The 27,617-nt window shown below is 47.1% G+C and overlaps 1 protein-coding gene and 1 long non-coding RNA gene across 5 annotated transcripts in view; both read right to left on the bottom strand.

Annotated features, from left to right (window-relative positions):
- Positions 1 to 27,617, bottom strand: part of HSPA12A (heat shock protein family A (Hsp70) member 12A) — a 160,554-nt gene that overhangs the window by 113,835 nt on the left and 19,102 nt on the right. The gene's annotated exons all lie outside the window — the stretch shown is intronic.
- On the bottom strand, positions 13,303 to 24,273 carry LOC112672392 (uncharacterized). Its single transcript, XR_004810357.2, has 4 exons — positions 20,040 to 24,273; positions 17,739 to 17,836; positions 16,843 to 16,957; positions 13,303 to 16,277 (listed from the first exon to the last, which is right to left on the bottom strand). It is a non-coding gene; the product is annotated as an uncharacterized LOC112672392 (long non-coding RNA).

A 27,617-nucleotide genomic window follows, 5' to 3' on the forward strand; every position in this document is an offset into this window, starting at 1 on the left:
GTTGGGGCGGGGAGGCAAAGAAAGAGGCAGGAACCCGGGCAGGAGGCTACTGCACTCCCCTGGAAGTTCAGCTAAGATCATAGGGCCATGAGCATGACCATGCTTCCCAGGGGGTGGGGCTGGGACTGGGACTGAAAGGGGGTTCCCGGGACCCTAGACTTTCCATTTTTAAAACCGGGGAAGTCCCAGGCACACCCAGATAGGTTGGCCACCCCCACAGCCACCAGCCACTAACCAGCTATGTCTCTCCCTTAGGCTCTCATAACCTTATTTTTCTCACCTGTGATCACAGTCCAAAGCAGTGACTTTTATTTTATTTTATTTTTATTTATTTATTCATGATAGACACACAGAGAGAGAGGCAGAGACACAGGCAGAGGGAGAAGCAGGCTCCATGCAGGGAGCCCGACGTGGGACTCGATCCCAGGTCTCCAGGATCAGGTCCTGGGCTGAAGACAGGCGCCAAACCGCTGAGCCACCCAAAGCAGCGACTTTTAAATGAGTTTTAGTAACACAGCCCCATCTTCAAACAAAATCTTATGCAGAACCTCAGTGTAGAAAACACACAAAGGCAAAGCCACTGAGGCCCGAGTGGGGGATGGGCATAGTGAGGGGTTTGGGGGACCAGCCTGCCCATTCCCTCCAGGCCCCGGACTCACCTCTGCAGACCACAGCACTTGATCGCTACTGACCTCCATGTCAGAGGGCCCTGCTCGGCTTTATGACCACATTCATTTGTTGAACTGAGAACCCAGCAGAACTGAAATCCATGCTTTGATTCCATCGCAGGTAACACTAAAATTTAATTTAAACCCATTCCAAAATTGGTCAACCTCTTTGAACTGGGATGAAATCCACATCATTTCCCCATTTGCAACAAACTCCAGTCCACCTATGAATTGACCTTGATCCAAACAGTCACTTCCTCGTGCTTGAGTTCCCGACAATACACTGCTGGGCCAGGCCCAACCATGACCATTCTCTCCAGCCTGGGCCACTGGCAGGGAATGTGGCAGACAGGGCCAGCGGGCGGGATGCCCACTCACTGCTGGCATTGGCTGAGCCTCAGGCCCCCTTTGGGGACCTGACTCCCTGACTCTCCCTCCCATAGCCCAGAAAGGATCCCCACTTCTCACCCTGCCTTCTAACCCACCCTTACCTGCTTCCCCGCTTCAGCGTGTCCAGGATGTTTCACTGTCCCTGGCTCCAAGGCACCTGCCACTCCTGGCCGTGGGCCTGATCAGGTTTGCCCTGACCCCCAGCTCCAGGCTACTGGGCATCTCTGATCCTTGACTGGCTGTCATTCCCACTCATGGAGTCACAAGCACAGATCTTAGCACAGACTTCCTCTGGTCACCTTCCAACCTGCTCTGGGCTATGCCCTGAAAACAGGGGCATCTGTCCCTCCATCTACGAGACACCATCTCTGACACCTGCTTTGCGAACTGGACACTGATTTGGAAGCAGGAAATGTGAATTCAGATTCTAGCTTCCCACATAGTGCTTTGGAGGACACATCAAGCCCTGCGGCTTTCAGAGAGCTCAGAATGTGCTGCCCTGCCCTCCAAAGGTGGCTCTGCTAGGCCCATGCCTGCTCGGTGATGATCTCTTTGCTGGTCTGTCCTCTAGACTGCGAACCGCACAAGGGCAAGGACTGATCTGTTCCCTCTGCCTCCAAGAGCTGGACATGGAATAAGGGTTCAGGATCTGTTTCATGAGTGACTCCTTGCTTTCCATTCAAAAAGATTCAGTGAGCACTTATTACGGGCCGGGTACTGTTCCAGAGCCTGAATACAGCAGTGAACAGAATGACAAAAATCTTTCCCTACAATGTTTTCTTGGAGGTGCCCGGCTGGCTCAGTTGGTGGAGCGTGCAACACTTGATCTCAGGGTTGTGAGTTCAAGCCCCACGTAGGGTATAGAGATTATTTAAAAATTAAAATTTAAAAAATCTTCCCCTGCATAGCACATATGTATCTTATGGGCAGATGGATAAGTGGGTGGGTGATGGTTTTTTGTTACTGTGGTTTTGTTTGGTTTGTTGTTGTTCCCCCCCCACCCTGCCCCAGGGTATCCATTAGGAAACCTGCTTCCTCCTACGCTAATTCCATCTTGCCTTCCTAATACCCACAATGGAAGAGATGAAATAGAAACCCACTTCTCCTGGAAAATGAAAGCAGGGAAGCTGATACCCGTGGGCGACTGGATTTGTGCTAATAGAAGGTTCCAGGGTAAAGCTACGATGGCACTGGCTCAGTACTAGCCAAGTTGGTTTTGAAGGGAACTCAAGCTTTATGTGGAGGCTCCAGCCCCCCTCATTCTCTCACCCCCAGCTCTGAGAGCTGATGACCCCCACCCCAGGCCTGCTCCATCAAGGGGCAGCTGGCAGAGACTTAGCAGGTGTCCAGCTACAGGCCACCATCAAAAAAGCAATAGACTGGATGAGTTCTACAGTCCTCTCCAGCTCCTAAGATCCTGCTGGGTTCCCAGAGCAGGGGGCCTGGCTTGGCATAAAACCCTGGTGCTCAGTCATGGGAGCTGAGACCACCTTTTAGTGTGTGTGTGGGGGGGGGGGTTCCCAGTACTGCCCAGCTTTGCAACTACCCCTCCTGCACATCCCGGTGCCCCAGAGAACTTCTCATTCTGTCTTTTTCCCATGTGAATGCCAGCCAATACCAAGAAACTGAGAAGTGGCTTGCACCTCACCTCCAGGATTGATTTCCTAGCTGCAAAGGACAGGGTAATTCACAGGGGTCATTTACACGGTGCACGTACCTCGCCTCATGTACCAGGCCATCCTGGGCTAAGGGATGCCCATCATCTAACAGGTCACACATCTGCACCATCGCTTTCTCCATTCAAATAATAGCCCTCAGGAAGACCCCATATGAATGCACAAAGCAAGGGTACCATCAAAACACGTAGCCTTTAAAAAATTCTTGTTTCAACTGCAAAGGTAGGGACAGCAGGGGGTGTGACAGGGCAGAGGCACTTCAAAATCACATTTCCTTGCCCCGGGCCCCTGCCCACCTGCAATTTGCTCTGACTCTCTTTTTGTCTGTTTCAGAGAAATATGAATCACAGTTAAATTCTACCAAATAAACAAGTCATGTTTTAAAGTTCCGTAAAACCTACAATTTTAGAAAAGCTTGATGTGGTTGACACTAAATTGATTTCAACACATCCTATTTCCGGTCTAATGCTGGGTTCCTTTCATCAAGAACAAATGCACTCATAATGGCTTGATTCTAAGTGAAAGGACTCAGTATAAACACATAGGAAGCACCGGCACTCACATTAATTTTCTTCCTTTTTTAAGTAAAATGAGATGGCGTGTTTTACTTCTCGAAGATTAATTTCCCATAAAGTTTTCACACACACTCATCTGTGGTTTGCAAGTCTGAATAATCAAGCTGCCAAGTGAAAACCCACTCTGGGGTTTGCATTTTAACGAGCAACAGAAAATGGATGCTTGCCGAGGTCAGGAGGTTGTCCTGGGTGTTAGAGCCCCTGTCCCAAGGGTACTCGAGGGAAGGCTGGAAAAAAAGCAGATTTCTAGCATCTGCTCGCCTCATGCTGCAAACTGACAGCCTGCTCGCGCTGGATCTAGACTCAAATATTCCCACCGTCATAATAACTCAGAAGGATGCAACAACCACAAAAATAAATTACACAGAGCACAAAAGGTTTATTTCTTACAAACAAAATCAGTATGTATTAAGTTTAAAAGGTCAGTGGCAAAACTATACATGTGATAATGTCTATGGGACTGCTTATCAAAAGAAGAAAGAAGTGTGCGCACATACCCAGGTGAAATCCAAATAAGACTTAGTTTTGTATCAGTGTCGGTGTCCTGGCTCTGATAACTCTGATTACGTAAAAGGCTATCTTTGGGGAAAGCTGGGTGGAGAAGACACTGGTTATACCAATTTTGTGTCCAGCCAATGCTTGTACTACATTTGCAATTTTTGTGTCAATTTAAAATTATTTCAAAGTGAAAAATTCAAAGAAATGTGAGGGCCAGGTAGAGTAGAAAAAGGCACACTAGCTACATTGGTGAGGGTATAAACTAGCACAGCCTTTCAGGACAATAACCTGGCAATATCCACCACCATGTAAAGGGCACTAACCCGGCAATTCCACTTCTAGGGATCCAGCTTGCAAACAAAACTACTTGTGCGCATGCATCTAGAATGCTCTTTGCAGCATTTTTGTAACAGAAACAAAATGGAAACACAGTAAATCCCCATGAGTAGGGAAACACTTAAGTGTGAAATGCCCATGCCACGGAATACTGTGCAATCATAAAAAGAATAGGGCGGCTCAGCATAAAGATGTCTGAGATGTGAGGCTAACTACAAAGTATGGTCACAAAATAATGTGGATACATACCTAAAATTTTATTTGTGTGTCCACACTTTATGTGGTTGTATAAGCATGAGAACTATCTGTAATGATGCACCCCAAATGGTTCATGGTGATTGCTTCGGGGATGAGAAGTTCTTTAGTAGGCACGATAAAAGGTCACTATCACCCTGTTTGAACTCATTACAGTGAGGATGTGTTGCTCTTAGAATTCGGAAAAGAACAATAGAAACGCAAAAGAAGGGGCACATGGGTGGCTCAGTTGGTTGGGCGTCGGACTCTTGATTTTGGCTCAGGTCAAGATCTCAGGGTCATGAATCAAGCCCCATGTGGGACTCCATGCTCAGTGTAGGGTCTGCTTGAGATTCTCTCCCTCTCCCTCTGCCCTTCTTCCTGTTGTGTGCTTTTGTGCAAGCTCTTTCTTTCACTCTAAAAGAAATAAAATCTAGAAAGAAAGAAGAAAGAAAGAAAGAAAGAAAGAAAGAAAGAAAGAAAGAAAGAAAGAAAGAAAAAAGAAACAAAATGGAGGCAAAAAAGAATAAGGAAGGCCACTGGCAGAGTGCAAAGACCCGATTTGGGAGCCCAGGATGGGCTGACTCATAAAGCCACAAGAAGACAGCTTAGCCCACGAAGGCCTGGCAGACGGGAGGCAGGCTCCTTCCATCACCAATCGCCGGCCCCTCCCTATGAGAGAATCAAACATCCCATCTGCAGCCACAGGATGTGCAGAACCTTCCCCTAGAGGAGTATCCCTCCCTGCTCCACTGTTAGATTTGAACATGTGACTTGCTCTAGCAATCAAATGTGAGTAGATGAGACATGCAGAGTTTGAGCAGAAGTTTTAAGAGCCGTTGTGTGGTTCCACCAGCTGTGTTGCTCTTTCCTCTTCGTGTGTTCTTGACAGTGGCAGCTCCCTTAGTCTGGGCCCCAGAATGAAGACACATGGCGCAGAGCCACAGCCAACTGGCAACCACCACGTAATAGAAGGGAGAAGCCCTAGTGCAGCAAGCCACTGAGCCGTGGGGATGTTTGTTATGCAGCCTTACCTCATCTTCATGAAAGCTAATACATGAGCAAAGAGCCCCCCCCCCAAAAAAAGTATTTATTGAGGGCATATTGTGTGAAGAACCCAGACTCAAGCTAAGAGCGAAAGGATAAGTATAGAGAATGTGAGAAGTGTGCACACTGGAAAGGATCAGAATATGCCACCTCCCAATATGCCACTTGGGCATAAGAACCATTTTGAGCTAGAGGTAAATGAGAATCAAAAGATGCAGAACAACATCTTCCCAGAGTTTCTCTTATCTAAGTGCAGAAAATTCTGGAAAATGGGACTGCCATAAATCCCCACCTCCCCTTATATTGACCTTCCCACAACTTGCTGCCCTTGGAAATCTAATAACCTTTTCCTTTGTCTTGTCACTTCTTTACTAACTTATTATTCTTTGCTAAGAGGCTATGTAAGTAGCCAGGTCTCACCACCGTTTTTCTCTGTCTTTTGTTGGTCGAATTTAACAGAGCCCCAGTCTGAGAATCTAAAAGGGTAGGAGGAAGAAAAAGCTCTTTCCTCCCCTACAAAGGCCGTACTTGGGGAGATGACACACATACAAACACACACCTACACCTGCTCAGAGCTCACAGAGCAGTGCAGTGTCATGTGAAAGGTCTGGCAGTGAGGACAGAGGTGATGGGGGGAAGGAAGAAGATGGCACAAGCCGAGCATCACATACCCCCTTCCATGTAGGTATCTAAGGCCCATAAGCACCCATCGAGCTGAATCGGGGCATTCTAATAAAACACCAAAACAATCACCAACAGTTTAATCACCCTTCCCTTTGAACCAAAGGCTCCAAGAAAATGCCCACCACTTAGGGATTCTGAACTTTTTGTTACGAGGATACGTATTCTCCATGGTGTGGAAGAGCCGTTCTTGGATGATACATCCTGTGTCTCTTGGAAATGATCAGAGCGTGAACCGTATTTCCAGAAACCAGCTTTCTCTTTTGAACAAGGCACATCTTTGTGCAAAATGCATTCTCTTAAAGGAGACAAAGGGATGTGAGCAAGATGAAGGGTATAAATACCAAGTTCCCTTCGCCTCCTCGTTTGCTGTGTTATCATGGTTCACTCATAATCTACTTCGTACGAATAGGCCACTTGTAATGATCTCCTTCCTCTAAATCTGGACATTTCTGTTTAAGATCTTCACGCCCCCACACACCCCTTTTGGAAAATGACACAAGGTCCCTTGGTAAAATATTGAAACCCATAAGCACATTGAGCAAAATGTGAAAGTCACCCTTCACCGAGGCCTTCCACCCTTTCCCCAGCAACTGTCACACTGCCCTGCGTGTGCCTCCCCAGACAGGGATATTTGCATTTATAATTTATATGCAGCCTTTGTTTCCCTCCCTCCCTCCTTCCTTCTTTTCTTCCCCCCTCCCTTCAGCAATGGGAAGCTTGCATTTTTCTTTTGGACCACTCACTATTCTTATTTTCTCCTCCTAGTCATTTCTAGGACTGACTTCCTGGAATTTGAATTTATTCACTTGTCTGTTTGTTGGTTTTGACTACTGTGGATGCTAATCTCGTAAAACATCCCACGTGTTGACTTCCGCCAGCAATATCAAGGGGGAAGAGGACTGAGGTGGGTCTGCCAGGAAGTTATTTAAGTTATTTAAGCCAGCCTGGGGTGAAGGTGGCACCAGACTCTGTGATTTGAGGAGTTGGGCCTTGGGAGAGCAGAGCTCGGGGTATCCTGCAGGGCCAGTGTTTCTAGAAGGGGCTCGACGGCCTCATCCTGCACTGGACCTGCCCTCTCGGTGTCCCTGGGATTCCCAGCCAACTGCGCATGGTCTCACTACCCTCACACCCCCGACACCTCTGCTTCCCAGTCCCCTCCTTGCACCCCAAGGCCCACCCACCCCTGCCTGGACCATAGCAAGATCTCTCAGCTGAGGCATCAGGCAAGTTTGTGGGAAAAAATGTTCCTGTGTGTTTCTATGCAACAAAATCAAGTGTATGTGTAGGTGTTCTGTGTTTTTACAAACTCTCCTCCTTGGTTGTTATAAGATTAAAACAATTTTCTCCCTCAGTAAATGCTTCCCTTCAAAACCACTGGAAGTACATAATTCACCAGCCCATTTGCGGCTTCTATTTTCTTGGAGCTGGGAGGAAATCATGATTGTGGGGCCTGTTTCCTTCTAAGAGGCCAAGGTTGAGCAAGTGATGGACAAGAAGAAGTAATGTTTCGATGACATCTCTGATCAATGTTTCATTTATTTTGAAGTTCAAAAAAGATAGGTGAGCATCATAAGTCCTTTGGGAAGGCAGGGATAGCAGGTTTTGAGGTAAATTACTCTTTTATCCTCAGTAAATTTAATGGACACTTTCATTAAAACTACAGGGAATTCTAAGGTAGTTCTATTCCTATTTTAAAACTATAGCTGAGGATTTTTTTAAATCCCTGGATCGTTTTTGCCGCTGAGAAATCTAAACATTTCAGAGATGTGGCACATTTTATTTTCCTTCCCCATTTATGGGGAATTCACATGCACCGGAGAACACAGAAACGTTACTTCAAATCACAACGGATTTCAAGGAAAAACGTACACAAAAGGAGAAAATTAAAAAGCCTGCCTGGCCGATGGGGGAGGAGGGGCGGTGAGGGCAGGGATACCAACTTTCGTTTGTCCTTAAAAAAATAAATTCACCTGCCACTGATCAGCAATGTCAGTTTGCTACCACGCTATTGAAAAAGCATTCCCGCTGACTGTAAACTGCTCTATATACGTGACTGTTTACATAATTACACAGTGAAACATTGCAATCTTTTGGATTTAATACATGTTTTAACAAGCCCTTCAACTACAGTGTAGGCTTCTATAATCAAATCAAGCCTTTTCAATTAAAACACAATTAGAAAAGGTGTCATGGTATCACTGTTACCCTTGGCTGCATGAAAAGATTCAAGAATCGCCTGGCTGGAAACTCGAGCTAACCCAACATGCCTGAGCTGAAATGCCATTTCAGACTCCCACGGAGGGCACCTGTGGGCCCTGGGTCCCGAGTGAGACACGCAGACCATCCTCCTTGGGCCATTCCTCTGTGTGGGACAGAAGGCTACCGATGAAAAGCCCCAGGGTGCCTGGAAATGTTGAAGATATCTGTGGCTCTGAGCTTGACCCCAAGTGCCAACAAGCATGTCACGGACCAGAAGTGGTGGGTGCAAGGTTACCAGGGAGGTATCCACCTCGCCCTGACATTAGTTTGTAGCACATGGGATTCTAGAGGTAGAAACTCTTTCCGACATTGCCTAATCTCACTGCTTCATTTTAGTGATGTAGAATAGGGGCTCACAGGGGATACATGATTTGACAAAGGCCACAATGTTTAGTTTAATCGTGCTCTGAAATGAGGTAAAATGTGCACCCCCTCTCTTGGCCCTAACCTCTAGTTAGAGCAGACATGCAAAGGATCTCTAGTTCACCGAGCTCAGGGTGGCCTTCGGGAGAAATGGCTCAGTTCCTTCTCACAGCTCAGTAACAAAAAGTCAGACGTGGAAGGTTGGTGTAGTGGGTTGAATGGTGGCCTCCCTAAAAGACATGTCCATATCAAATCCCTCAATCTCATGAATGTTATATTTGGGAAAGGGGTCTTTGTAGGTATAATTCAGGATCCTGAGATAAAATCATCCTGGATTATCTAGGTAGGCCGTAAATTTGATGACAAGGGTCCTTATGAGGGGCATATAAAGGACACATATAGAGAAGATGCGGTGAAGGTAGATGACATGGATGTGAGCCAAGGAACACCTAGGGCCATGAGAGCCAGAACAGGCAAGGAAGGATTCTTCCCTGGAGGCCACAGTGGGCACTGCAGCCATGCCTTTGCCTTGATTTTGAACTTCTGGGCACAGAACCATGAGAGAACAAACTTCTGTGGCTTTAAGCCACCCAGTCCATGGTATTGGTTACAGAAACCTAATACAGCCAGCAAAATGCAATGGCCACTCAAGCTCTCTGCCCAGGGAGGCTGTTACAAACCGAATGTGTGTGTGCCCTGAAAGTCCCTATACTGAAACCCTATGCCCCAAGGTCATGGTGTTTGGAGGTGGGGCTTTTGGGAGGTAAGTAGGCTTGGATGAGGTCCTGAGGGTGAAGCACTCATGGTGGAATCGGTGCCCTTCTAAGAGGATGAAGAGACCAGAGCTGTCTCTCCCCACCACTGTGGGGTGGGGACACTGTGAGGACACAGGGAGAAGTCAGCAGTCTACCACCCGAAAGAGGGCTCTCACCAGAGCCTGGCCATACTGGCACCCTGATTTCTGACTTCCAGCCTCCAGTGCCGTGAGAAATAAGTTTCTGTTGTTGGTAAACCGCTCAGTTTATGGTAGTATTTGTTATAGCCCAAGCTAAGACAGAGGCTGACCAAATATATGACATCAAGGGCTCCCTTGGCTTCAGGCTGGCTTAGCCACTGCACAGACTAGGGGAGGGAGGGAGGGAAGAAGGGACGGAGGGGGGCAAGAGAGGTGAGATACGAATCTCAGGCTCCCCTCCATGGAGTCACTGTGAGCTGCCTGTGCCTCTCATCCCCATGGTCACAGCTCCTCTCAAGGCGGCCCTCCCCATGGAACCATCTGCTTCTAGGTCCACAACTGGCTCCCTCCCCTCACCCCTAGAGATGTAGAGGCTACACCAGCCCTGCAGTCACTAGCCGCAGTCCTATGTACAACTCTGCAGACAGTCACTTTATCAAAACACCTTCACATGAATCAAGCTGAGCACACCATGCATATGCTGCCAAGACCCCAAGTAACATGGTCTGTTGAAGCAGTGATACTTCCATGTCCTCGGGTGGCACATTATCCCCCAGGAGATCAGTGCATTGTCACCGTCTCTCTATGACAGAGGGGTGGTGCCTGTGACCGTGCCACTCTGCCCAAGAGGGAAGTGAGGCTCACAGAGGTGAGCTGAATTTTCAACGGTTACAAGTTTGGAGCAGAGTGAGGATCCCCAGCAGCCCGTAAGCCCCACTTCTAGCTCTTTCCTATATTAAGTTGTAGTCTTGGGGCAGATCTGTGATCCTCAGGCTGTGCCTCCTCGGTCACCGCCGTGGCAGACATCACTGATCAATCACAACACTCTTTCAGATTCACACCAGCCTTTGTCATGGGATCTTTCCCCTGCTCAGCATTCTAAAAGGCAATAAGACCCAACAGCATTGGTGGGCCAGTGTGCCCTTCCTCTTACCATCTCACGGGTGCACCTCTAGCCTTGAGGAGCTGGGAAGGAGGGGAGCAGCCAGGAAAGTAAGTTTAGATGCAAGTGAGGCCATGTAACCTCCCCCTCTGTTGATCATCCTCAGACACCTTCAGCAAAAACTCACATGACCGAGATCCTTTCGGTCTGATGTATGTGTTTTGGGATGTAACATGGTAGCAGGCTCATTTCCAAGCTAAGCACTGTCATGATCCTATGAGCACCTTAGAGGCACTACCAAGTCCTTCGGTCAAGAGACCTGTGGGGCTTTCAAGCATTGCCCTACAGCTGCTTATTTCCAGAAGCTCTTTTTGCACCATTCAACTGACCCATATCCAGTGGACATCCTGTCTCACAGAATAGTTTCTGCTGTAATTATGACAAGATTCACAATGACCCTGCCATCTTCCTTTATTCTTTTTTTTTTTTAAGATTTCATTTATTCATTCATGAGAGACACACAGAGAAAGAGAGAGGCAGAGACACAGGCAGAGGGAGAAGCAGGCTTCCTGCAGGGAGCCTGATGTGGGAATCGATCCTGGATCCCTGGATCACGACCTGAACCAAAGGCAGACACTCAACTGCTGAGCCACCCAGGTGTCTCTATTCTTATTTTTTTATTTTTTTAGTTTACTTATTCCTGAGACACACACACACACACACAGAGGCAGAGGGAGAAGCAGGCTCCCTGCGGGGAACTCCATGTGGAATCCAATCCCAGGACCAGGGGATTATGACCTGACCCAAAGGCAGATGCTCAACCACTGAGCCACCCAGGTGCCCCATCTTCCTTTATTCTAATCATGGTTTCAGAGTGCCTCCCTTGGAGGACAGATGGCTTTTCAAGTCCCGTGGTCCTTGGCTTTCATAAGTTTGAGCAGCTCACTCTCTTGTGCCACATTTATTTAAGGCCCCTCTCCCCCACCTTCCCTGTCCTGCTCATACTTCCCTGCAGCCACTAAGGTGGTGCCACCCACCAGGCAGCAGTTGAGTGGGGCTCCCCCAGCGGAGAGGTGAGGCAAGTGAAGAGGGACAGTTAATCTGGGGAGGAAGAAAGCAGCACAAACCACCACCACTGGGGCTATTCCTAATTGTAGCTCTCTGCTAAGGGGGTTCCATGTGGCCCCTTCGCACAGAGGGAGCTCTGCAGCGGGGCACACCTGGATTCAAAGCCAGGCCTGCGCCTCTCTAGCTTGAGTTTGGTCAACTTTCTACATTTCTCTAAGGCTCTCAGTGTGCTTGTTTATAAAAATCGAGACAAAAATGGGCATTTGTGCTCTCAGGGTTAAGAGGAGGATTAGATGGAAGAGTCCAGTGAAGGGAACAGCCCACTGCCTGGCTCACAGGAAGTGCCCACGACGACGCTGAGGAGGATGTTTCTAGCAGCCATGCGGGGGACTGCCTGCCGAAGGAAGTCTCGCTTCTGGGACCCGGGAGTCCTGGGTCACTCCCTGGCTGCCCCTAGGCTGGAATGCTCTTTGCTCTCTGGCGCCTCCCCAGGCTGCCCCTGCCACTGCGTCTGCTCCTAAGGGGTCCCCTGGGCTTAAAGGAGCTCAGTAAGGAGCCCTGTGGGGACACCTGGGTGGCTCAGCGGTTGGGCACCTGCCCTCAGCTCAGGGCGTGATCCCGGGGTCCTGGGATCGAGTCCCACATCGGGCTCCCCCACAGGGAGCCTGCTTCTCCCTCTGCCTGTGTCTCTGCCCCTCTCTGTGTGTCTCTCATGAATAAATAACTAAAATCTTTTTTAAAATATATATATATTTTTTAAAAAGAGCAGTGTTGACACTCTCCCAGACTGATGCTTCCCTTGGGTGCAAACAGATGGGAGAACACGGAAAGGGAAGACCTTCAGAGCAGACAGCGGGACCCTTACAGTCTCACGGCACAGGGTCCCTGGGTAGGGATGCAGGTGGTGGGTGGAAGGCTGTGTGGACGAGAGAAGCAAGCAAGCCAAGACCCCCGGAGTGTGAACTCTGAGCCGCCAAGCTTAACAAACAAACCCTCCAGCCAGGTGAAGGCAGATCTCCAGGCCAGGAGGTATGTCCTGAGCGTCACAAGGGGTTTCTTCTTTTGTTTTGTTGCCTCCCTGCCTTGGCCTCTCACTCCCCTTATTAATTGTGATTCTCTAGCTTTACCCTCCGAGGTGGAGATTAAATGCTGAGCTGGCGGGAAGCGCTCTCGAAACCTGCAAGCACTGCATTTGCAGGCCTTGCTCCCAGGGACCTGCTCGGCCCTCCGCCCGCCCAGGCCCAGGCACTTCCATTCAACTGACCTTTTGCCATCATAGACATTATCAGCCACATCGGTAGGTGCTAATCCCTCCTGATTGGAAAAGGATTTTTCCCTTTCCTTGCCTTCCACCACCTCCCTCCCCTTTTATGCTTGAAGGTAAAGTTATGTTTCAAAATAATCTCTTGCATCTAAATATACTGTTTTTAGGGGCGCCTGGGTGGCTTGGTTCAGTTGAGCGTCTGCCTCTGGCTCAGGTCATGATCTCAGGGTCCTGGGATCGAGTCCCCTGTGTTGGGCTCCCTGCTCAGAGGGAAGTCTCTCTGTCCCTCTGCCACCCCCACCCCGGTACCCCCTGCCCTGCTCCTGCACTCGTGCTCTCTCTCTCTCAAATAAATAAATAATTCTTATAAAAGTAAATAAGCATACTCTTTTTGTAAGCATAGAACTTTCATATTCATTTACTCGATTTGGAAAATTTAAAAACAAGTGCCTCAGAGGACCTGCAGATTGTCAAATCCAATGGTTTCCAAAGTGTGGCTCTGTGGCCAGCAGCATCCACACTACCTGGGAACTCATTAAAAAGGCAAATTTTCAGGGCACCTGGGTGGCTCAGTGGTTGAGCGTCTGTCTTCAGCTCAGGGCGTGATCCCGGGGTCCTGGGATGGAGTCCCACATCAGGCTCCCCACAGGGATGAGGTGGTCAGGGAAGGCTTCCCGGAGGTCACGTTTGAGTTGGATCTAAAGGATGAGCAGGAGTTGGTGACATGAACAAGAGAAGGCAGAGGCCACGACTTATGCAAAAATGCCTTGGAGCAGAAAGCACTTGGCCTCTTCCAGAAACCCTGGTATGGCTACAGCTTGGTGAGTGAGGAGAGTGGCTGAAGCAGAGAGAGAGAAGGAGAGCCAGGCACACAGAAGAGTGAAAGAGAAGATAGAGAGGGGAGCTGAGGCTGTATGGGCCTCTGATGGCCCCACAGAGGTCCCCTAAGACGGGCTTGGGCTCCTGACCCTCCGGCCACCTCTGAAGGGCTCCTTCCACTACCTGCACTCCTGCTCTGCCTGCTAGAGGGGCCTCATGCTGGAATCACACAGCCTCTGCTTGGATCCTCCAGGTGTAGGAAACTCTCACCCTCCCTCATCTCTGAAACAAGGTAGCCTGTCCACATTTGGAAAGTTCTAATTGGCCTTTCATTATATGGAGTCAGTTCTGATTCCTCTTTCTTCAGGTATTGAAAAAAGCGGCCAGCTTGCCCTCCCCACCCCTTATCTCCTCTTTGTCCAGAGTCCAGACATCTTCACACCCATGACAAGGCTGTGTGGCAGCTCTGGGATCAAATCGCCTGCATGCCAGCCTGGCTCTGTCACTGAAGCATGACCCTCTAGGCCTCAGTTTCCTCCTATGCAAACTAGGCTTAGTAGGAAGAACCCCTAAGGTGTAGGTTTGTTGTGACATTTAAGAGGCATAAAGCACATGAAGGGATTCAGAAGCATTCTGTGAGGGCTAGCCACTATTGGGGCCTGCTTTCCATTTGTAGGGCCACCCTGCTGTCCCTCCCTAGATGGCACCATCCATGAGTGGCCACCCGAATTGGCCACAATGCAATGGGCTTATTCCCTCCCAATCCGGCATCTGCCTTCCAGAATAAAACCAGAGTCTGAGTAGGAGAGAGAAGGCTTGTCGCTATAGTGATGGGAAAACCCTTAGGCCCTGCGCCTGTGACATGAGCACACTGTATATTTGCTCCCAGCCTTAGTAAGAGGACAGGACGCTCACACTGTTGGGAGAATGGACGCATCTAGAAGGGAGCAGCTTCTGCTTCTGGGTGCAAGGGGGTGGCTGGCGGCAGACCACCTACCTCTCCCACGGGTAGCAGGATGGAAACAGAGGTCCCTGATGATCCAGCTGCATGAAGGCACGAGAGCTGCAGAACCAGCTAGGACCGGAGAGCAGTGGTTCACACAGTCTGTTTTGAACCCAAGTGTGTGTGTCTCTCTCCTACTTTTTTTTTATTAGCAGTTTCATCTTCTCGCAGGCTTTGGGGATTGCTGTGAACCCCGCAGTTGGGGAATGCACCATCCTGTCCCCATCTGGGTCACCTGTAAATGGCCAGAGGGGTGCATTTCCTCTGCCTCAGATCCAAAATGCAAAAATAAAACAAAAAAGCAAGCAAACAGTAACCCAGGGAAGGGATTTGGGAGGTGCTAACAAATCAAGCAGACTGTCCAAGGTGAGGTGGACAGGGGGAGGACTCACTCTGCCGTTCCCCCTCGCACTGCGCACCCCGTGCGTCTGCCCCCAGGTGCCAGCTGCTGCCTCGAACCTTTCAGTCTGTTCTCCCTGCTGCTTGTCATCTCCTGGGGACGATGCTCAAAACCAGAAAGCTTGTCATTGGAAGGGCTGCATCCCTAAGCAGTGCATCTATCGGACAAAATAGCTACCTCGAAGGATTCGTGTTTCTGCTCTGGCTCTCTCCTCCCACACCCCCAAGACGAAGGAGTTGTGGCACTGATGGTAACACACATTTATTGAGCATTTACTGTGTACCAGACACTGAGCCCTTTACATGTATTAATCTAAAGATCCTCTCTCGTATGTATCTAGTGTGTCTTCATTTTATGAAAGAAGGAAACAGAGCTCAGAGAATAGGTCACCTGCAGAGTTCGTGACGGCGTATCCAAAACCCAAGTGCCATCTGACCGCATGGCCCTCGTGCTTAACACCATTGGGTTTACCCCGTCTTCAGTCGCTTGTGGCTCCAAGCATCTACTCTCTCTGAAACATCTGTAGGGTCTGGCCCCTGACAGAGGAGTGAGTGACTGAGCTTACAAATCCCCCACATCAATGGAAGAACGTTGGCCACCTGCCAGGCCAAAAGATCCTCCAAATGAGAGTCTGATCCATGCCGCTCTTGACCTTTCTCAGGACCAAGCCTGACTTCACAGCCCCCTGAGTCATTTCACTGAAGGAGCCAGTGGATGATGGGCTTTATGTTTCAGGTTCCTGACTTAGCATCACATGGCTGATGTGACATGAGGCAACTGGAGGCCTTAAGGGGCGCCATCTTGCCGGCATGCGACAGCTCTGAAGTCTCATTCAAGTGGCCTGTGTGGCCATGGGCTCTAGGAAAATCTGCTGTTCACTGTTTTTTTAAATGGAGGTTTTCCTTCTTTTCAGGGTGACTGAAGTCTTTCTAATGAGAAATGCCAAGTTTAAGGTCACCTCAAATCCTCAACGGTTTTTTGGAACACGCCTTACAAGATTCCTTCTGATGCTGAATGTTATAAAAGGCTCCCAACTACCCATTTGTTCAGCTATTTTACTGTGACTGAGTTTATTTTCCTAAAGGGAAAGCAAACAGCAAGGGCTGTTTTAAAATCATTCCCAAATTGGTCAACGAGGGAGAAAAATTCAGCCACCTGAAAAAAAAAAAAAAAAACAGAACTGAAGTATTATTTCAGCCATTCAAGTGATGACACGGATGTTTCACCTCTTTCCTCCCTTTTATCAACTATACTGTGGATAGTTGATGAGATCTACAGTTTGCCAGAACCATCTGGATTGCTAACTCTAAACTGTATTCTGGAGTTTGGCAGGATTAAATAATTATTGGAGGCTATTCCTTCTCTCACCCCCATCCAGATTTTTTTTTTTTTTTTGACACCAAACAAATGGAGAAACCCTATCTGCCCCTTGTGCCCAGGGATCTGGAATTGGAACTTCCACCGTCGATGGCTTATGATTTTCCTCAGTGCTCTAGAAGCTTCTGAGATCTAGTCTTTTCCTAACAGAGGCTTTGTCTGTAGTGAATGAACCCTGACTACAAAGCTGGCCTGCTTAAAACAATGGAGTTATAAAGACAATAGGAAAGAAGGTGCTGGCTTAGTGTGCTCAGCACTAACGCCCTACAGAGCCATCTGTGGTGATCTTAGCTGAGCCACTCCTGATGCTGTCAAGTTCAGGGACAGGTGCTCTTCTATTTACCCCTTCCACGGCTCTGGCAGAGGAGGCTCAGTGCAGGCTATGGCACCCACTATCTATACGTAATGATTCTGTTTAAAGTTTCCCTGTGCCCCGCCACTCCTCGAGATACGCCAGGCTGCCAACAGAAGAAGAGAAGCAGAGAATCGAGACCATTGTTTGAGTATTTTAGGCTCGCTTCCCCTGTGTCCCTCCCCCCTCCAAATACTTCCAAATGTGGGTCACTCAAGATAATCCGCAGAATATGAAGATGGTATGAGATCATCTAACTGCTTTCCAAGCGGCAGTTGACAGCAACAGCATGGGTTCCGTGGCCTGGGTCAGGCACTGGGCAGCCCTCCGGGATTTCACACAGTAGCCAATGAGGCACCGATCCCTGCTGACCCGACCTCCACGAGGACATTCATTCCCAGCTCCCTTGCCCCTGCAGGGCCAGGTCCTCATGGCCTCCCACCTGGGCTGCTACATCAGCCCCATCTGGTCTCCATGCCCACTGCCCTCACCCCACCCCATCTTGCCCCTGCCACACGCTGCCACTGGGTTGCTCCAAATAGGAACAAACCTGATCACATTGGTCCTCTCCGTAAGGGCGCGGACAGCTCTCCCTAAGCCATGGAATAAAGTCTAAACTGGTCGCCCCATCATCAGAGCTCCAGGCCGTAGCCTCTGAGCCTTACTGTCCCTCAGTCCCGCGAGCCCCACCACTCAGGGGAAGCCCATGTCACCCACTCATCCTCTCCGTTCTTCTTGACCACTCGATGCTGAGCAGAACCACAGTGACATTGGGAGGGGGGGACACAGATGCATCTCCACACACCGCCCCCACCAAAGCAAGTGCCACAGCATGTCCCCAACAACACACGGATGGAATGGCCTGATGTCCCCGAGGGAAAATGTACCTGTCCGAGATGAGAAATGTTAGAACAAGGGATGTGGCCGTACGTGATTCACAAATCACAGTTCCATGCGATCGGTGGGTGTGAAGAGCAACATTTGTCTGATGAGAGAAATTTCAAACAAAGGAAAATAATGGACACCAAAAGGCGGACAGACATCCCCCCATCACACCCCAGTGAGCCCCCTGGAGTGGCAATCTTGCCTGCTGGCCACCCCTCCTGGGGTGCACCTTGCCCTGGTCTGTGAACTCTACGCCAGCCCTCACTGCCCACGGGCTCTTGCTTCCTGTCTCTGGGCCTCTCTGGTGCTCACAGCTGACTGGGCACTCTGGTTCCATCCTTTCTAGGAAAGACCTGCAGAAAGGAAGGTAGTCCCTGACCTGGGACCCCCTGATTTTCTTCTTCCTCACAGAGAGCCCCACCTTGGGCAGCCCAGGCCCTGTCTCCTGGGACTCTATATTTTACCCACAGTGGTTATTTACTGGTTCCCAACTCACATTTTCCCAGCTTCCAAATCCTGCTTTTGCCAGCCTTTCTGCCCCCAATGCTCATAAACCACCCTGCAGCCCCCACACCCCTCTTGCTATACAGCTCCACTTCTTAGATTTCCTGGATCCACCCACGCCCAACCTCAACAAACAGGAAAGAAGTGTCCCCATTATGCGTTACCTAGGATGGGTAGGAACTGTCTACAGAACAGTGACAATATGGGGATGTCATTGTATTAAATAATCTGCGTGCTGGAAACGTGCCTTATGAGATCTGTGCGTGGTCATATGTGTTTAGGAATAATTTATATGTTTCTAATGGTAGAGATAGGCTGTATGAATTAGCTGTATTAGAATTAGACAAATATGTCTTAATCAGTAAAATACAGAAAAACCAAGGAAAAATAATACATTTTCTGCATTTTGACAAACATCTTGGTCAACAGGATACTTCTTGACATAGGAATATCAAAGAGAAAGGGACTCTTTTTGCCATTTTAGGGACCACAATAGAGGTGGGAGGTGGATTTGGGGATTTATGCAGAAGACAGTCCCTGTGATCACCTGGGGGGACACAGGTGGCACTCAACCCATGCAGGGACTCAGGAGAGGCGCCTGCCGGTTATTTCTGCCGCTGGTGCAGCCACCAAGATTGTAAATACATGTCAGCCCTCAGTCCTCATCAGACATGACCCATCTATACCAGTCAACATAGCAGACCACCCCCTCCTCCTAGAAATAACTCCTCCATTTGACTTTTAGGACATCTGGTTTTCCTCTTCCATCCACGGTGCAGCAACTCGGACTTCTTCACTGGTGGGTTTTTCATCTCTGTGAGCTTTCATTGTGGGAGAGTGCCCTTTGGCAGCCATCTGCACCTCAGCAACTGGTGACTCCTCTTGCCATTTGCTCAAACCAAAAGTTCCAGCGTTGTTTTGCCTTCCCTTTGTCACACCCCACATCCAGTCACCAGAAATCCTGGGGCTTCCCCTCCAGCATCTGTCTGCATCTCACCACTGCCACCCCTGTCACCCTAAGCTGAATCAGCACTGTCTCTGTACCTTGCAATAGTTCCCTAACAGGCCCCTCTGCCTCTCCTCTGCCCGCCCCACTCCCCACCAAAGTGTACTCACAGCATGACCTCTGGGATCCTTCAAACATCTAAGTCAGATCATGCCACTCCTTCACTCAAAACCCTGGCTTCCCAGCTTAGAGGAGAAGCTGGCCATCCTGCAAGGCTCCACCTGGCGTCATCTCCCAGATATGTGGCCTCTTTGCTGGACCTCCAACACACAGGCAACCCCTACCTCAGGACTTTTGCAGCAGCTGTTCCTCAGCCCAGGTTGCTCCTCCCTCAGATATTCACATGATTTGGTCACATACCCTCCTCAGGGTGCTGCTCAAATGTCACCTTCTCAGTGAAGCCCCGTCTGGACTTCTTATTCTAAATTCTAACCCCATGTCCACCCCATCTTTCCCTCTCCCCCATTCAGCTTTAGTCTTTTTCTATATCATCTGACAGAGTTGTTAAGATTTGTGTATATACATGCATACACACAAACACACACTAGAATGTAAGCTCCATAAGGACAAGAACTTTTATGTTTTATTCACAGGTGCATCTTAACATCTAGAACAGCATTTGGTACATAATAGATGATAAATAACACTTTTTGACTGGTTTGTGGTTCCATTTTGATTCACTGGAATCACTTGATATCTTGACTGCGTGGGAAGAATCCCTGGGCCCCAGGGGATAGGATGGCAAGTCAGTCTACCATAGTACCCACTGGGGGCATCGCAGGGCTGGACTCACCTGTAAAGTTTCTCTGTGCCTCTCACATCTCAAGATCTTCAGAGCCTACCGTGGGGCCTAAAACAACATGAGTCGATAGATGCTTTTTCAACTAATAAAATCCAGATAATTCAGGTCAAAGAGGAACCTGAATTAAAGGAGATAATATGATACCACAGATGTGGTTCAAACGATTCTTTTTCTTGTTCTGCTCATTCTCTAGTGGTTGCTGAGGCAACCACATCACTTGTATGTAGCAGTATATCACTTTGGGCACAGTAAGTTGAACACCTGAGTTTACCTGAGGACGTGGAGTTTCTGAGTAGCTTCCCACATTCACACTTGCTCCTGTCATTGTCAAATAGGAACCTCCTCCATTGTGAATGGAGGGGGCACAGAATAAGTCATCATAAGCCTTGGATTCTAGACTTCCCTCCACACTTACCAGCCTTATGCATGACTTTAACCCATGTGATCCTGTTTCTTCATCTGAAGTTAATTCTCTTATCATAAGAAAGTAACTGGCTAGTGAATTTGGTGCATCCAATTCAAAAATGATTGTTAAAGGAGACTTATGGTTTACGAACAGATAGAAAGCAAGAATCACCAGGACCCACTGCAGGCTCAGAAAGAAAAAGCTCTGTCAGATAAATTGTCTCTTTCTTTGATAGGATTACTAGACTGGTAGAGATGAAATAGATCAAGGATTTAGGAATTGAATGGGGCATTTGATAAGTTCAATGGGGTTGCCATATGGATTGGATGCAAGGACTAATGAATTGGGTATGAAGACCACTGGGTGGCTTGGGGACTGGTTGGATACTGTTATTCAGGGGCTGAAATTCAATGATCTCAGAGAGAGGTTCTGAACTCAGGACCTCAAGCATCTGTTCTTGGCAAAGTCCTGCTGAACATGTTTAGCATTGGCTTGAACAAAAACCCTAAAGAGGATATGTCTATTACATTTGTGGATAGGCTGAAGGACAAAGATATGACCAGGGTCAGAATCAATATACAAACTAATCTCATAGACTATTAACAGTGGGTTGAATCCAAACTTATTAAATGGAAAAGCCAATGTGCTACCTTTAGCTTCTCGGGGCAACCAGTCCAGGTATAGAGTGTGGGAAGCACAGCACAGAAGCAGAAGACCTGAAAAAGTGTGATGGTTTTCTCTTGACATGAGTCAAAATGTGATGTTGTTGTGTAGACCACCGTACTCTATTCTATGTCATCCCCTCCCACAAAAAGCTATCTTTGTCTTTGGTTATATTCATGGAATTGTATCCACAGGTGTGAGGTCCATCCCACTGTGCACACTCCAGTGGTTTTACATCTACAATACCATAAAAAATAATAAAATTTTAGGAATAAACTCAACAGAAGTGTGAAACTTATACTCTGAAGACCAGAACACTATTAAAAGAAATTAAAGAAGACCTAAGTAAATGGGAAGACATCCTATGTACATGGATCGGAAGACTTACTATCGTTGGCATGGCAATACTCCCCAAATGGACCTACAGTTTAAGCACAATCTATGAAAATCTCAGCTGGCTTCTATGTAGAAATTGACAAGCTGGTTATAAATTCATATGGAAATGCAAGAGATCCAGAATAGCCAAAACAATCTTGAGAAATGAGAACAAGGTTGGAAGACTCATACTCTAATTTCAAAACTAACTACAGAGCTTCAATAATTAAGACAGTTTGGTACTTGATAAGGACAGACAGATCAATGGAGCATACTTAAAAGTTCAGAAATATACCCTTGCATTTATAATCGGTTGATTTTTGACAGGGATGCTAAGACAATTTAGTAGGAGAAAGGAATAGTATTTTTAATAAATGGTGCTGGGACAACTGGGTATCATACAAAAACAGTGAGCTGACCTCTTCATTACACTATATTCAAAATTGGATTCAAAATAGATGAAAGACCTAAATGTGAGAGCTAAAATGATGAGACTCTTATTAAAAGAAACAAAAGAAGAAAAAATGGACATAATCTCTGTGACCTTAGATTAGGCAATGGTTTATTAGATACGACACCAAAAGAACAAGCAAAAAGAAGGAAAAAAATAGATAAATTTGTCTTAATCAAAATTTAAAACTTCTGTGCTTCAAAGGACACTATCAAAGGAATGAAAAGACAATCCACAGGATGGGAGAAAATATTTGAAAATCATGTATCTGATGAGGGAGTATGTATATCTAAAGTATGTATCTAGAATATATAAATAACTTTTATAAGAAAATAATAAAAAGATACAACTCAATTTAAAAATGGGCAAAAAATCTGAATAGACACTTCTTCAAAAAAGATACAGAAATGGCCAACAGGCCAACATCTATAGACGTTAGTGAAAAGCAAATCAAAACACAATGATATATCACTTCACACCCACAAGGATGACTATAATCAAAAAGACAGATAGTACCTCATGATCCAGCAATTGCACTACTAGATAATGACCCAAAGAATATAAAAATACTAATTCAAAGGGGCACATGCACCCCAATGTTTACTGCAGCATTACCTATAATAGCCAAATTATGGAACAGCCCAAGTGTCCACCTACTGATGAATGGATAAAGCGGATGTGATATACATATACAATGGAATATTACTCAGTCATAAAGAATGAAATCTTGCCATTTGCAATGACATGGATGGGGCTAGAGAGTAGTACACTAAGTGACATTAAGTGAATCAGAGAATGACATATACCATATGATTTCACTCATATGTGGAATTCAATAAACAAAACAAATGAGCAAAGGGGGGAAAAGAGAGAGAGACAAACCAAGAAACAGACTCTAAGCTATAGAGAACAAACTGGTGATTACTAGATGGGAGGTGGGTGGGAAGGTTGAGTTAAATAAGTGATGGGTCGGGGTGCCTGGGTGCTCAGTTAAGCATCTGACTCCTGATTTTGGCTCATGTCATTATCTCAGTGTCGTGAGATCGAGCCCCATGTCAGGCTCCCCACTGGGCAGAGAACTTGCTTAAAAGTCTCTCTCTCTCTCCCTCTCCCTCTCCCCCTCCCTGCCCCACTTTGCTCCCTCTCACTCTCTTTCTCTCTCTCTCTCAAAGATAAATAAATAAATAAGCAATGGGGATTAGGAGTGTACTTGTCAGATGAGCACCAGGTATTGCATAGAAGTGTTGAGTCACTATTTTGTACCATAAAACTAATATGACACTATATGTTAACTAACTAGAATTTGAATAAAACCTTTAAAAAAAAACCCACAGATATTCGAACCCTCACACACTGCTGGTTGGAGTGTGAAATGGTGTAGGTATTTTGGAAAACAGTTTGGAGTTCCACAGAAAGTGAAGCACAGACTTACCACACAACCCAGCAATTCTGCTCCTAGGTTTATACTCGGGAGAAGTGAAAACACGCATCCACACAACAGCGTGCAGTGCACAGCATTATTCCTAAGAGCCAGTAAGTGGAAATAATTGCAATATCCATCATCTGACTAATGAAGAAACACAGTGTGATATATCCACACCCTGGAGTATTATTCAGCAACAAAAAGAAGTGAAGTAGTGACACAGGCTTCCACAGGGACCAACCTTAAAAACGCTGTGCCAGAATGGAAGAGGCCGTCACAGGACTATCATAAATAAATAAAAAAAAATAAAATAAAATAAAAAAAAAAAAGGAAGAGGCCGTCACAGAAGATCACATCCTGTACAACTGCATTTACATGAAATGCCCATAACAGGCAACTCTAGGATGATGAAAAGCAATTAGTAGTTTCCAAGGGCTGGGCTGCGAGTTAGGGGAGAAATGGAGAGTAAGTGCTAATGGGTATGGGGTCTTCTTTTGGGGTGATGAAAACATTTGTAAAACTGATTTGTGATGGCTGCACAACCCCAAGATACACTAAGAGCCATTGGATTATAAGCTATAAATGAGTGAAATGCATGGTATGTGAGTTATAGCTCAAAAATATTAGGAAGAAGAGGAGGTCAGCAATAAACCAGGCCTCAAAACAACAAAAGGCTGTAAAATCACATCCTAGGAGGAAAAGCTGTAGAGACTAGAAGTAAAACAGAAAAACTCTAGGGAAGAAGCCATCTTCACATATTTGAAAGGCTTGTACATGGAGAGGGAAGTAGATGACCATGTGGCCTTGAAGCAGACTCCGCTCCTCCGTCTGGACAGCTCATCCCCTGCCCACACCCCATAACGCCTATACACCTTTCACAGCTCAGCTCAACTGTTACCACAGGGATGCTCTTTGGGAATCCTTCCCCCAACTTTGCTGTGCATTCTCCTAGATTCAGAGCACTCCATTTGTAATGACACATTTATTTATTTAATCATTGGGTTATAGTCTGAGGATCTCACTAAATTACAAGCTCCATGAAGGGACCTGTTGGCTTCCATGTGCTGTTGTCTCCCTGGATCTTGCCACGGTTCCTGACATAGAAGAGGCAGTTAATAAGTATTGGTTGAATGAAAAGGTGAGTAAGCCCTAACTGTTAGGAATTACAAACAGATAGTGTAGGGAAGAACCTTCTGGAATCAGAGCTGCCAACAGGTGCAAAGCGCTGTCTTGAGTGCCCTCACACCTCCTCTTCAAGCATTTGGGGGACAAATGTGTTATCATTCCATGACTCCTTTGTGTCATGATTAAAGCACCAAAGAGATGGTCAGATGGAATTTCTTTCCTTTCTGTTTTAAAATCTCATAAATAGTTCATGTACTCCAGAAAAATCCTAAAAGGCAGGTAAGAAAAGGAAGTAAATCAAATCACCCATAATCTCCCTACAAGGGATGGCCACAGTTAGCACAACTGACCCTTGAACAACACAAGAGTTAGGGGTGCTGACCCCCAAAACTTGACTAATAGCCTACTGCTGATCAGAAGCCTTGGCAATAATATAAAGCCAATTAACGCGTATCTTGTATATGTATTATAGACTGCATTCTTGCCAAAAAATAAGCTAGAGAAAATGTCACTAAGAAAATCATAAGGGAAAATACATTTACAGCACTGTCCTACATGTGCCAAGAATAAATCTGCATATAAGTAGACCTGCACAGTTCAAACCCAGGTGGTTCAAGGGTCAACTGTATATTCTTCTGGACATTGGCTGCATAGCATTTCATTATGCGGATAAATATTGCTTTAATTAGTATGGGATTATGTCAATCTTTGTACATTCCATAATGTTTAATCATAGCTCCTAGCTTATATTTATTGGATATTTAATTAGCACCAGGCACTATGCTAAACATTTCATATGCATTCCTAAAACCCAATGAGGTGAATACTTACTATTATTCACATTTCATAGTAGAGATGGAAAAACTGGGATTTAGAGAAATCACCTAACTTTGTCATGACTATAGAGACCAGTGAATGGCAGAGCCAGATTCAGACACCAGTAATCTGACTCCAGACTCCAGGGAAGGTCTCACTGATGTTTGTTGAATGAATCACCGACTGAATGCATGAGTGAATGAGTGTGTGCTCAACTGCCCACACTGGGAAAAATTAAGCTTCTCTTATGCAGCTGGTTGGTTCTTATCTGACAAATGCTCCAAATCTTAAATCACTCATCTCTTCTTGGGTTAGTCTATCTGAAGGCTAAAAATGGTGTCCACCTCCCACCAGCTATTGGAGAGACTCTTCCTCCAGGGAAGCCCCAATATCTTCTTGTATGAAGTCACCATGGAGCCACTGCGGGCAGAGCACAGCCTGGGTCACTTCCAGCCACCTGCACCCCCCCTCCCAATAGGCGCTGAAGCCGATGGGGCCCTGCGGCCGCTGGGATGCTGCTGCGTCCATTCGTCCACTTCGAAGATGCGGCGCCACGTCCCGCTGGTACAGACGCTGCCAGCGCGGGTGCCACCGCCACCGCCAGTGCTGGTGCCACCGCCACTGTGCAAGTGCCACCAACACTGCCAGCGCCGGGCTCACCGCCTCTGCTGCTGTTGCCGCTGCGTCACTGGAACTACCATCCCATCAGCGCTGGAGGGGGTTGGAGGGGGCAGGCACGGGGGCCAGGAGCTTTCTGGCACTGTTGGCTCCATCCCCAGTCAGTCTGAGGCAGATGAGGGACAGACTGAGAGACAGGACATCAAGGAGCCTTGAGAATTCCCCTCTCCTCCAAAGGCAGCTTTGCTAGGAAACGTCTGGGCATCTCCTGGGGGAGGACTTCTTCCCTCATGCAAACAGAATCCTAGAAAGCCCAACCCACTTTCCCCAGATGCCTCTAAAGACCAGGAGGGAGCAGGGCAGCCCAAGCTGGGACCTGCTTCCCAACCCTTCCCCTCCCACCTGCTTGAGGCTGACCACGCACCTTTGTCCCACTAACACCGAGGTGGACGGCCACCTTTGTACCCTCTCTCTTAAAATGCTGCAAGACCTCATGGTATGCATTTGTGAGCTCACCTTATGACCTGGCCCTATTTACCCTTCAGTCCTGTTTCTCAAATATACCATTTTTATTATTTGATCATATGTATATCTCCAAACCCTCTCGGAATAAAGCAGGAAGTTAGAAAAATGAAAGGAGATACGAGGAAGAGCATTGATAAGAATTTTTATACGCACACGTTGCAAAGGGAAGCTCATTTCTGACTTTGGTGTGTTTCATTGGGGATTTTCTTTTTTCCTGAAGATTTCAAACAAGCAGAAATTCTTGGCCAAATGACTTGGGAATTCCAGGTGAAAAGCAGGACTCTCTCGGGAAGCTTTCTGAACCTGAATTACAGAATTACAAACTGTTCGCTCCCTGCTTTTTGTAGGCACACATTTAGAATGCTGCTGGGCACGGCTGATCCTGGGCAATGTTGGCATTTAGGGGCCTCCACCCTCCCTGACCCTCCTCGGTCTTCAGCCCAGAACTCCCTCCTTAGAGAGCACCCAGATTCGCACCCTACCCTAGGTCGGCCATAACCAGCAAATTCATGGTAAGGCTTTACTGCCGTCTCTCCATGCTTCCCAGTAAGAAGAATCACAGAACTGCAAAGGGCCACCTACATAACCGACGGGACCCAGTATACAATGAAAATGCAGGAGCCCTCTTTCAAGTTATAAAGAATTTCACAACGGTAACATCCGAGCATTAAAACAAGCCCAGGGCCTGTGTGACTACAGGGGCATGGGTCCAAGCTGGCCCTTCCTACCCAAAGGAATGTAATGATACACCAAGGACACTCAGATGCATAGCTTAGAAAACTAGTTTATATATATCTGCAAAGCCCTATTTTTAATGGAAAAACACTAAAAATTGAAGATTTTTTTTTTTTATTTTAAACTTCAGATACACCATTCCTGCAGAACTGCTAGTTGATTCAGCTCTGTAATTAGGGCTCTTTTGGTTAAAAGCATGAGAGACTTGTCTTAACTTTCACCCTGCTTCCCTCCAAGGCTTTATACCCTGAAAGCATTTTGTATATTAAGGGAGAAGCTTGCAGCAATTAACAAGATGCTGGATGCCATAGCAAGACTGGAAAGGGTCAGATCCCCATGGATCTAAGTGATTCTCAAAGGATAGACAGGATCTGGCCAGGCCAAGAGGAACGATTCCAGAAAAGGAGCAAAGGAGCAGAGAGAGAAGCAAAG

Source organism: Canis lupus, chromosome 28 (genome assembly GCF_003254725.2).
Source record: "Canis lupus dingo isolate Sandy chromosome 28, ASM325472v2, whole genome shotgun sequence".
Taxonomy (NCBI): domain Eukaryota; kingdom Metazoa; phylum Chordata; class Mammalia; order Carnivora; family Canidae; genus Canis; species Canis lupus.